This window comes from Podarcis gaigeae, assembly GCF_964106915.1.
Source record: "Podarcis gaigeae genome assembly, chromosome: 8".
Taxonomy (NCBI): domain Eukaryota; kingdom Metazoa; phylum Chordata; class Lepidosauria; order Squamata; family Lacertidae; genus Podarcis; species Podarcis gaigeae.
This window is the reverse complement of record NC_139684.1, coordinates 87,600,369-87,609,364: the sequence shown is the minus strand read 5'-3', so window position 1 is coordinate 87,609,364 and position 8,996 is coordinate 87,600,369. Positions and strand designations below refer to the sequence as shown.

At 50.8% G+C, this 8,996-nt stretch overlaps 1 protein-coding gene across 1 annotated transcript in view; it reads left to right on the top strand.

Annotated features, from left to right (window-relative positions):
• Nucleotides 1-661: 661 nt before the first annotated feature.
• Nucleotides 662-8,996, top strand: part of GPR4 (G protein-coupled receptor 4) — a 39,604-nt gene continuing 31,269 nt past the window's right edge. Inside the window, exon 1 of the mRNA XM_083754125.1 lies at nt 662-882. The gene's annotated coding sequence lies outside the window, so the exon portion shown is untranslated. The remainder of the gene's footprint in view (nt 883-8,996) is intronic.

The following is an 8,996-nucleotide window of genomic DNA, read 5'->3' as shown; positions in this document are numbered from 1 at the left end:
TCAGCTTCAGTAGCTCACCCCCAGACACGTCAACCCAGGGAAACTCTTCAGAGCTCAAAGTACCAAAGCTCACTCACGCGGCTAGTCCTCAACAACTTTCTGTTACTTCCCATCTGCTGGCATTGAAGCACGGAGGGGTTTTTTGTGGGGGTGGGGGGCACTCCTATTAACCAGGGAAGGTATATAGGAAATGGTTGTGTGAGGGGGGGGACACTTCTCAAAACCCCCCATCCATTTCCCCCCCCTTCTTTCAAAGGGGCTGCCTGTGCGTGGGCTGTGTGTTTGGGGGGGTGATCTCTGTCGGGGGTGTGTGCCCCCAGCCCATGCATACCCACCCCAGAGTGGGAAGCGGCTCCTTAGACGGCGGTTGCAACAGCTCGATCGTTAGAGCGCGAGGCTTTTAATCCCAGGGTCGTGGGTTCGAGTTCTGCTTGGGGCAAAAGATTCGCGCGTCGCAGCCTGGGGTTGGGCTGGATGACCCTTGTGGTCCCTTTCCATTTCCGCGGTTCTGCTAGGGCTCTCCGCGGAGGCTCCGGCGACGAGAGGGTTAAGGCTGCTTCTCCCCCCCCCCGCCACCCACCCCCGTTCCCCGCCCCGGGAGAGAGGGAAGGAGGGCGGGCGGCTGGCTCCGGGGAAAGGAGCCGCCGGGCAGCCGCTGCTCAGTCGCGGCTGAGCCGGGCGAGCGCAGCTGAGCCGGCGCGCCCTGCTCGTCTTTGCGCCCCAGAGCCAAGCGCACCTGCCCAGAGGGGGACCCCGATGGGAGCCCGGCACGATGCCCCGACGGCGGCGGCATGAGCAGGCGGCGGCGGCGGCGGACAGAAGCCCCCTCGGGAGCCCCGGAGAGACCACCCGCAGCCTCTCCATCGACCGGCCGGGACGGAGGTGAGCCACAGCGCATCGGGGCGCATTGCGCGTTTGGGAAAGGAGAGCCTTGGAGACGTGGGTGGGGGGACCCCCGTTCTCTTGGGCTGGGGCTCCTCTTCCTGCGCCACGGCGCCAGAGAGGTCCCCTGAACACGTGCAGAGTGTTTTCCCTTCTCTTTCTGGGCAGCCGCCGCGGCCCTCGCTTTTGCGCATGGGGATGGTTAAGTTCGCCTCTTTGAAACTGAATTATACGATTACAATTAATTGCACGCATTAGTCACTTTTTAATAGACGGAAATATCTCAGGGGGTTGGAGCGGGCGACCCTCGGGGTCCCTTGACAATTCCGAGCGGCTTGCAACAGTAAATAAACACATACAATGGCACCTCGGGTTACAGACGCTTCAGGTTACAGACTCCGCTAACCCAGAAATAGTACCTCGGGTTAAGAGCTTTGCTTCAGGATAAGAACAGAAATCGCGCGGCGATGGGAGTCCCCATTAGCTAAAGTGGTGCTTCAGGTTAAGAACAGTTTCAGGTTAAGAACAGACTTCCAGAACGAATTAAGTACTTAACCCGAGGTACCACTGTACATTAAAATGGGTCAAATTAAATTAATTAAATTAAATTTACCGGCTGCTTTTTTTTTTAACAAAAACAACTGAGTGCAGCTTAGGATAAAACGCACATGTACATTAGAGTACAGATTTGCACTCAGGTCCTTGCCCTCAGGGTAGCAAATAATAATGGGCTCCCCTGCCCAAATCTGTCACACCACGCCTGACATTCGGCAGGCTCAGGAAAGCAGCCTGGCTTTTAAAAATTCTTTTGCCTTGGCAAACTTTACTCCTTTAGAGTCTGTGCCAGGTTGAGCCAGACAAATTGATAGTCCAGTCCCTGGTTAATTTATAAAAAGAGAGGTTCTGGGGTTCTAAGCCCTGCTTAGAAATTAAGCCCTTCGCCCTATCTAGTCCACACACTTAACTATTTAATAAATTTTACAAACCGCCTGATAATCAGCAAATCTCTCAGCTGTGTACATAAAACAGTGAAATAACCACGCAGATAGAAATCAGCCAAATTCAAAAACAAGTTATGTATGACTAAATTACAAGTCCGGACAGACTGGCTTGCTGAAATATATATATTTAGCAGGCGTCTAAAAGTATATAAAAGCACCTGACGAATGTTCCTAGCGAAAATGCATCATGTACAGGGCTGTTTGCTTAGTGAGGAATGTACTCTGCACGTCCCCAAGGGCCTTTGGATGCCCCAGATCTGACTCCTGGGGCTGAAAAAAGATTCTGGAATTAAGGCCAGGGCTCAAATGAAGCCCCATATCGGTCCAACTAGGAAAGTATCACAGAACTGTAGAGTTGTAGAAAGAGACCCTACGGTCATCTAGTCCAACCCCCTAAAATGCAGGAACCTCAGCCAATCGTAGATACCCAAAAGGAACAGTTGAGTTGCAACCTTGGACCAACGGAAGGGGAGACCAAGCTTTCAAACGCCCCAGAACTCCTCTTCAGGTTGGGTGTTAAGAAGAAGGGGTAGACAGGCAGGAGAATTGCAGAGCCCAAAGGGACCCCCAAAGCTCATCTAGCCCAGCCCGCTTCAGTGCGGGAATCGCAGCGGTGATTCTCTTTGCGCCCTGATTAGGGGCCTCAAAGACTGCACTGGGCCTCCCCCCCCCCCACATGAATGTCAGCCCCTCTTCTGATCGCTGGTGACTCGGAAGTAATTTTAGGTAAAGGTAAAGGGACCCCTGACCATTAGGTCCAGTTGCAGACGACTCTGGGGTTGCGGCGCTCATCTCGCTTTACTGGCCGAGGGAGCCGGTGTACAGCTTCCGGGTCATGTGGCCAGCATGACTAAGCTGCTTCTGGCGAACCAGAGCAGTGCACGGAAACGCCATTTACCTTCCCGCCAGAGCGGTACCTATTTATCTATTTGCCCTTTGATGTGCTTTCGTACTGCTAGGTTGGCAGGAGCAGGAACCGAGCAATGGGAGCTCACCCCCTCATGGGGATTCGAACCGCCGACCTTCTGATCCGCAAGTCCTAGGCTCTGTGGTTTAACCCACAGCACCACCTGCAGCCCTTTTAGACATGGCCTAATGTCTCCAGGATGGCAGAGGGAACTGCTGCCTGTCTCTCCCAGTTTCCTGGACCTTTTGCCCCCTTAGCCACTGAGGTCAGTTATGGACCCCCAAAAGGAGACTTCTAAAACCTTGAGAGCCACTGCCAACGTGTGCAGTCAAGACTGCGCTATGTTCTGGTTTCGGGGCCTTACGGACTGGCATTTCCTCCTGCGGGTAGTATTCTGCAACATCTATAGCTCCATTTCTGCAGCACGGGACTCTGAATCTCAGGCCCTGTGCGAAATATTCCTCCATTGCAGGGGGCTGGATTAGATGACCCTCGTGCTCCTGCCCACGAGGCCATGCCATTGACGCAATAATGGTGTGTCAGTGCAGGATTTATACAAGACCGTCCACACATCATTCCGTTCTATTAGTTGTTTTGGGACCTTTCCCGTGTTTCTCAACGAGAAACGGTTGAGAAGTCATATGCTACATTAAATGTAAAGTATTGGTTGTGTTCATCATCATCGATTTTATTGCATTAGCCATGTGGCCATAGCATAATATACATAGAAATAACAACATAAAATGGGGGTGGGGAGATAAAAGTGGATGTCGTCCTGGGCGAATACTTTGAAAAAATGGGGATAACAAAAGTAACGGGGGATTTAAAACATCGAGTGACTGAGGGTACAAAAACAAAAACTTCTTCTTTAATACTACAGATGTAGTCGATACGCCGCACAATCGAACCTGTTTTTGGTTGTGTTTAGAAAGGATTTATGAAAGATTTAGAAAAGTTATTGATTAGAATATTTGTGTGAGGTTGCTTAAAATGTATATAGGAAGTGCAGTGTAAGCGACGGAAGTCAATCAGTGACATTTTATTATTATTTTCATATTGAAATATTTGTAGAATAAATTTGGAAGAAATTCTTCCAACTTTCTTCTTCTTCTTCTTTTCTCTTTTGTTCTTTTTTATCTATGTTTGCTCATCTGAAATATCTACGTAGGTATGTATTTGCAATATTTTGCTTATATTTAGTAACAATTATATTAAATAAATTAAATAAATAAATAAAGGAAAAGGGGTGGGGGTAGGGAAGAGAATATGGTAGCCACCTTTAAATCTTTTATGGGCTGTCCTATGAATGATGGAGCAAGCTTGTTTTTCTGCTGCCCCAGAGGGTGGGACCCACGGATTCAAATTTCAAGAAGGGAGATTCCAGCCAAATACCAGGAACGCTATTCCAACCAAATATTAAGAAGAACTCTTTGAGGGCTAAGAGCTGTTTTAACAGTGGAACAGACAGCCTAGGAGGATGGTAGACTCTCCTTGTTGTAGTGTTTAATTAAGCCTTCGGAGGGGGGTTGGACCAGAATATGACCCTGGAGGGGTCACCTGCATCTCTACAATTCTATGATTGCCATCTGGAGAGGCAATCTCGTTCTAGGTACCCCTGCCCGACTCTAGGGTTGTGCACTCATCTCACTCTAGAGGCCGGGAGCCAGCGCTGTCCGCAGACACTTCCGGGTCACGTGGCCAGCGTGACGAAGCTGCATCTGGCGAGCCAGCGCAGCACACGGAATGCCGTTTACCTTCCCGCCAGTAAGCGGTCCCTATTTATCTACTTGCACCCGGGGGTGCTTTCGAACTGCTAGGTGGGCAGGCGCTGGGACCGAACGACGGGAGCGCACCCCGCCGCGGGGATTCGAACCGCCGACCATGCGATCGGCAAGTCTTAGGGGCTGAGGTTTTACCCACAGCGCCACCCACGTCTCGTACTGCAGCACAACAAACGCAGGACACCCCCCCACACCCCGGGAATAATAAAATTATCATCATCGACATCATCATCTGTGGCATCAAAGGAAGTCAGGGTTTCCGCTGGAAGTTCTGGAAACAGAGTGGGATGACTACCCCACAGGTTTTGCAGGCAGAAAAGCTATTGAAAGCAGAATCGCGTCTAACCGCCCTGACAGCGTCACGAGTGCAATTCATTGTGAATGCACAATTTTAAAAAAAGGATGTCTGGAGGGACCCTTAGCAGTGTCCTAACTGGATCTGTCCAGGGACGCGGGTTAAACCAGAAAGCCTAGGACTTGCCGATCAGAAGGTCGGCGGTTTGAATCCCCGTGACGGGGTGAGCCCCCGTTGCTCGGTCCCAGCTCCTGCCAACCTAGCAGTTCGAAAGCACATAGTGCAAGTAGATAAATATGTACCACTCCAGCAGGAAGGTAAACGGCGTTTCCGTGCGCTGCTCTGGTTCTCCAGAAGCGGCTTAGTCCTGCTGGCCACATGACCCGGAAGCTGTACGGCGGCTCCCTCGGCCAATAAAGCGAGATGAGTGCCGCAACCCGAGAGTCGGTCATGACTGGACCTAATGGTCAGGGGTCCCTTTACCTTTACCTTTAACTGGATCTGGGCAGCCTTTGGGGCTCCTGGACAAGTGCCCCACTGACATCGATACATTTCAGCAGGGATTATGTGGGAGGACTTGGTGGCGGATTGTGCCCCGTGTGGGACACTGAGCTGTGCCCCCCTGATCTGGAGGCTTTTCCCCTCCCTCCCTGAAAACCTTCCCCGCCCCCCTCTTGGGAAAGTACCATTAAGGAGCAGGCTGTGGGTGTTTGGGGACAAAGAGTTCAGGCGTATCACAAACAATTTCCCAAGATGATGGCTTTTAACAGTGCCAGCATCTTCTTCAAACACCGTCACATCACGCAGCCTCCCCCAGGTTGGCGGAGGCTGTTAAGGGAGGATACAGCAGGCGATGCGGGAAAGACCCATTTCCGTCCGAGTAGGCAAAACTGGGCTGAAAGGATGGACAAATCACTGTGATTTCTGGTGTACTGGCTGCTTCCTTCATTCCTCAGCCAGGGAACACAGAAAGCTTCTTCTGCATTCAGTATTGCCTGCACTGGTTGACAGCAGCGAGATGTTCAGAACATTTGCAGGGCACCATGTTCATAGGTGTTGGAAGGGACCCCTGGGGTCATCTAGTCCAACCCGCTGCAGTGCAGGGATCTCAGCTAAAGCATCCATGGCAGATGACCACCCAACCTCTGCTTAAAAAATTCCAATGAAGGAGAATCGACCACTTCCCAAGGGAGACTGTTCCACTATCAAACAGCCCTTGTTGTCAGAAAGCTTTTCCTAATGTTTAGTCCAACTCTGCCCTGAAGTGAATGCAGCCTTGAAGGGGCAGTCTCCTCACAGCAATTTCTCTCTCTCTTTTTTTTAAGGGGGAAAAAGTATTTCTAGCACACAAAGAATGAAGATTCCTCCTCTCTCCCCAGCTACGCAGGGGCCCTCCCCGGATCCTATTTATGTTTTCATTTTTGCCGCCCGTCGGCACCAGCTAACAAAATTGCGACGATAAAAAACCGAGTTTAAAGCGGTAATTGCATCAGCGCAAATGCAATTTCTGAAGCCTACGGAACACATGGAGGCGGCAGCCGGGGCATAAATGAGCAACCTGGTTAAAACTGCCTCTCCCCGCCCCCCTCTAAATGCTTCAGCTTGCTTTGGGAAAATGTGGCGCTGGGGGGGGGGGTCCTTAATCTGCCTGGCTGAATGGATCTGGGGGAGAGAGAGGGATGAAGGGAGAATGTGCCTTAAAAGACAGGCCTGGATAGTTCCTCATGACCAGTCTAACTTCAAAGAGGGATAAATGAAAAGGTCTCCCATAGGGCAGCCTGGCCCTGGGCCTGCACTGTTTATCTGAATCATAGATAGCTTATAGTCTTTCCTGTTTTCTGAATGCAGGCAATTCAAAACTAAACCAGAGGAATTCCTTCCCCTAATATCACAGAGTCACAAAATTTTAGAATTGGAAGGGTCCCCGAGGGTCATCCAGTCTGACCCCCTGCAATGCAGGAGCCTCAACTGAAGCATCCCTGACCAATGGTGATTCAACCTGTTTTAAAACCTCCAAGGTCCACAACCTTCAGATGGAGTCCGTTCCACTGTCAAACAGCTCTTCCTGTATTTCTAATATTTCGTTGGAATCTCCTTCCTTGCAACTTGAAGCCACGGGTTCGAGTCCTACCCTCCAGAGCAGGAGAAAACAAGCTGGCTCCCTCTTCCATGAGACAGCCATTTAGATATTTGATGATGGGTGTCCTGTCAGCTCTCAGTCTTCCCTTCTGCAGGCTACACATACCCAACTCCTTCAGCCGTTTCTCGTAAGGCTCCTCTGCACACCTTCCAGCTTGTCAGTATCCATTTTTAACTGTGGCACCCAGAACTGGACACAGGGTTCCCAGGGGTGGCCTGACCAAAGCAGAATGTTGTTGTTGTTTAGTCGTTTAGTGGTGTCCGACTCTTCGTGACCCCCTGGACCAGAGCACGCCAGGCACTCCTGCCTTCCACTGCCTCCCGCAGTTTGGTCAAACTCATGCTGGTAGCTTCGAGAACACTGTCCCACCATCTCGTCCTCTGTCGTCCCCTTCTCCTTGTGCCCTCCATCTTTCCCAACATCAGGGTCTTTTCCAGGGAGTCTTCTCTTCTCATGAGGTGGCCAAAGTCTTGGAGCCTCAGCTTCAGGATCTGTCCTTCCAGTGAGCACTCAGGGCTGATTTCCTTCAGAATGGAGAGGTTTGATCTTCTTGCAGTCCATGGGACTCTCAAGAGTCTCCTCCAGCACCAGAAACCAAAAGCATCCATTGTTTGGCGATCAGCCTTCTTGATGGTCCAGCTCTCACTTCCATACATCACTACTGATGTAAAATAGAGTGGGACTATTACTGGGCAGGTTGGGGGGGGGGGGCTCGTCAACGTGGGAAGGTAGCCCATCCAGGAGAAGGAAAACTCTTGATCCTAAACCTTCTTTAGGAGAAGAAAAGACTTGGGAGGAAAGCCTAAAAGGTAAAGAGACCCCTGACCATGAGGTCCAGTTGTGACCGACTCTGGGGTTCTGGCACTCATCTCACTTTACTGGCCGAGGGAGCCGGCGTACAGCTTCCGGGTCATGTGGCCAGCAGGACTAAGCCACTTCTGGCGAACCAGAGCAGCGCACGGAAACGCCATTTACCTTCCTGCTGGAGCGGTACCTATTTATCTACTTGCACTGGTGTGCTTTCAAACTGCTAGGTTGGCAGGAGCAGGGACCAAGCAACAGGAGCTCACCCCGTCGTGGGGATTCGAACCGCCGACTTTCTGATCGGCAAGCCCTAGGCTCTGTGGTTTAACCCCCATGGTGCCTTGTCTGCCTCCATGCAGCAACTCCTGCAGCCAAGCTGGTGCCAAATGTCTTCCTCCGTTGGACCACATCCGCGAGGCCAAGAGGGGGCCAACTTGGCAGCCCAGGACCTCCAGACACACTTGCCGGGGAGGTCACTTCAGTGATGCTAACACAGCAAAAACAATGAAGTTATGACAAAAAATTCCTTCCAGTAGCACCTTAAAGACCAACTAAGTCAGTTCTTGGTATGAGCTTTCGTGTGCATGCACACTTCTTCAGATACATTCTTCAGTGTATCTGAAGAAGTGTGCATGCACACGAAAGCTCATACCAAGAACTGACTTAGTTGGTCTTTAAGGTGCTACTGGAAGGAATTTTTTGTTTTGACTATGGCAGACCAACACGGCTACCTATCTGTAAATGAAGTTATGAGTTACCGGTCTCTGCAGCTACAGCAAGCGCTGTGATTCTCAAGCAGTTTGATTTCGCCCGCCGAAACACACTCCATTGTCTCTGGAGACTGACGGATGCCCGCAAAATTACCAATCCTCCATTCGTTCATTTACTGTGTTTCACACTGCATTCCTGCCAGTGCATTTTAAAGATATTTATGCTGGTGACCATCGCTGCCTCTCCTGGGAGCAAATCCCAGAGCTTCAGCTGTACTGGATAAGGCCCCACTGGGTTCTAGTATTATGGGATGGAGGAAAGTTCTCTATCCACTTTCTCTACAACATGCATAATCTAGCGCACCTCTGTGAGGTCTCTCTTTCTGGTCCTCCCCATTTATCTAGCCTTTTGGCTAGATAAAACATTAAAAAAAGCAACCCCAAATGTTGCAACCTTTCCTCTTCGGGGAACTGCT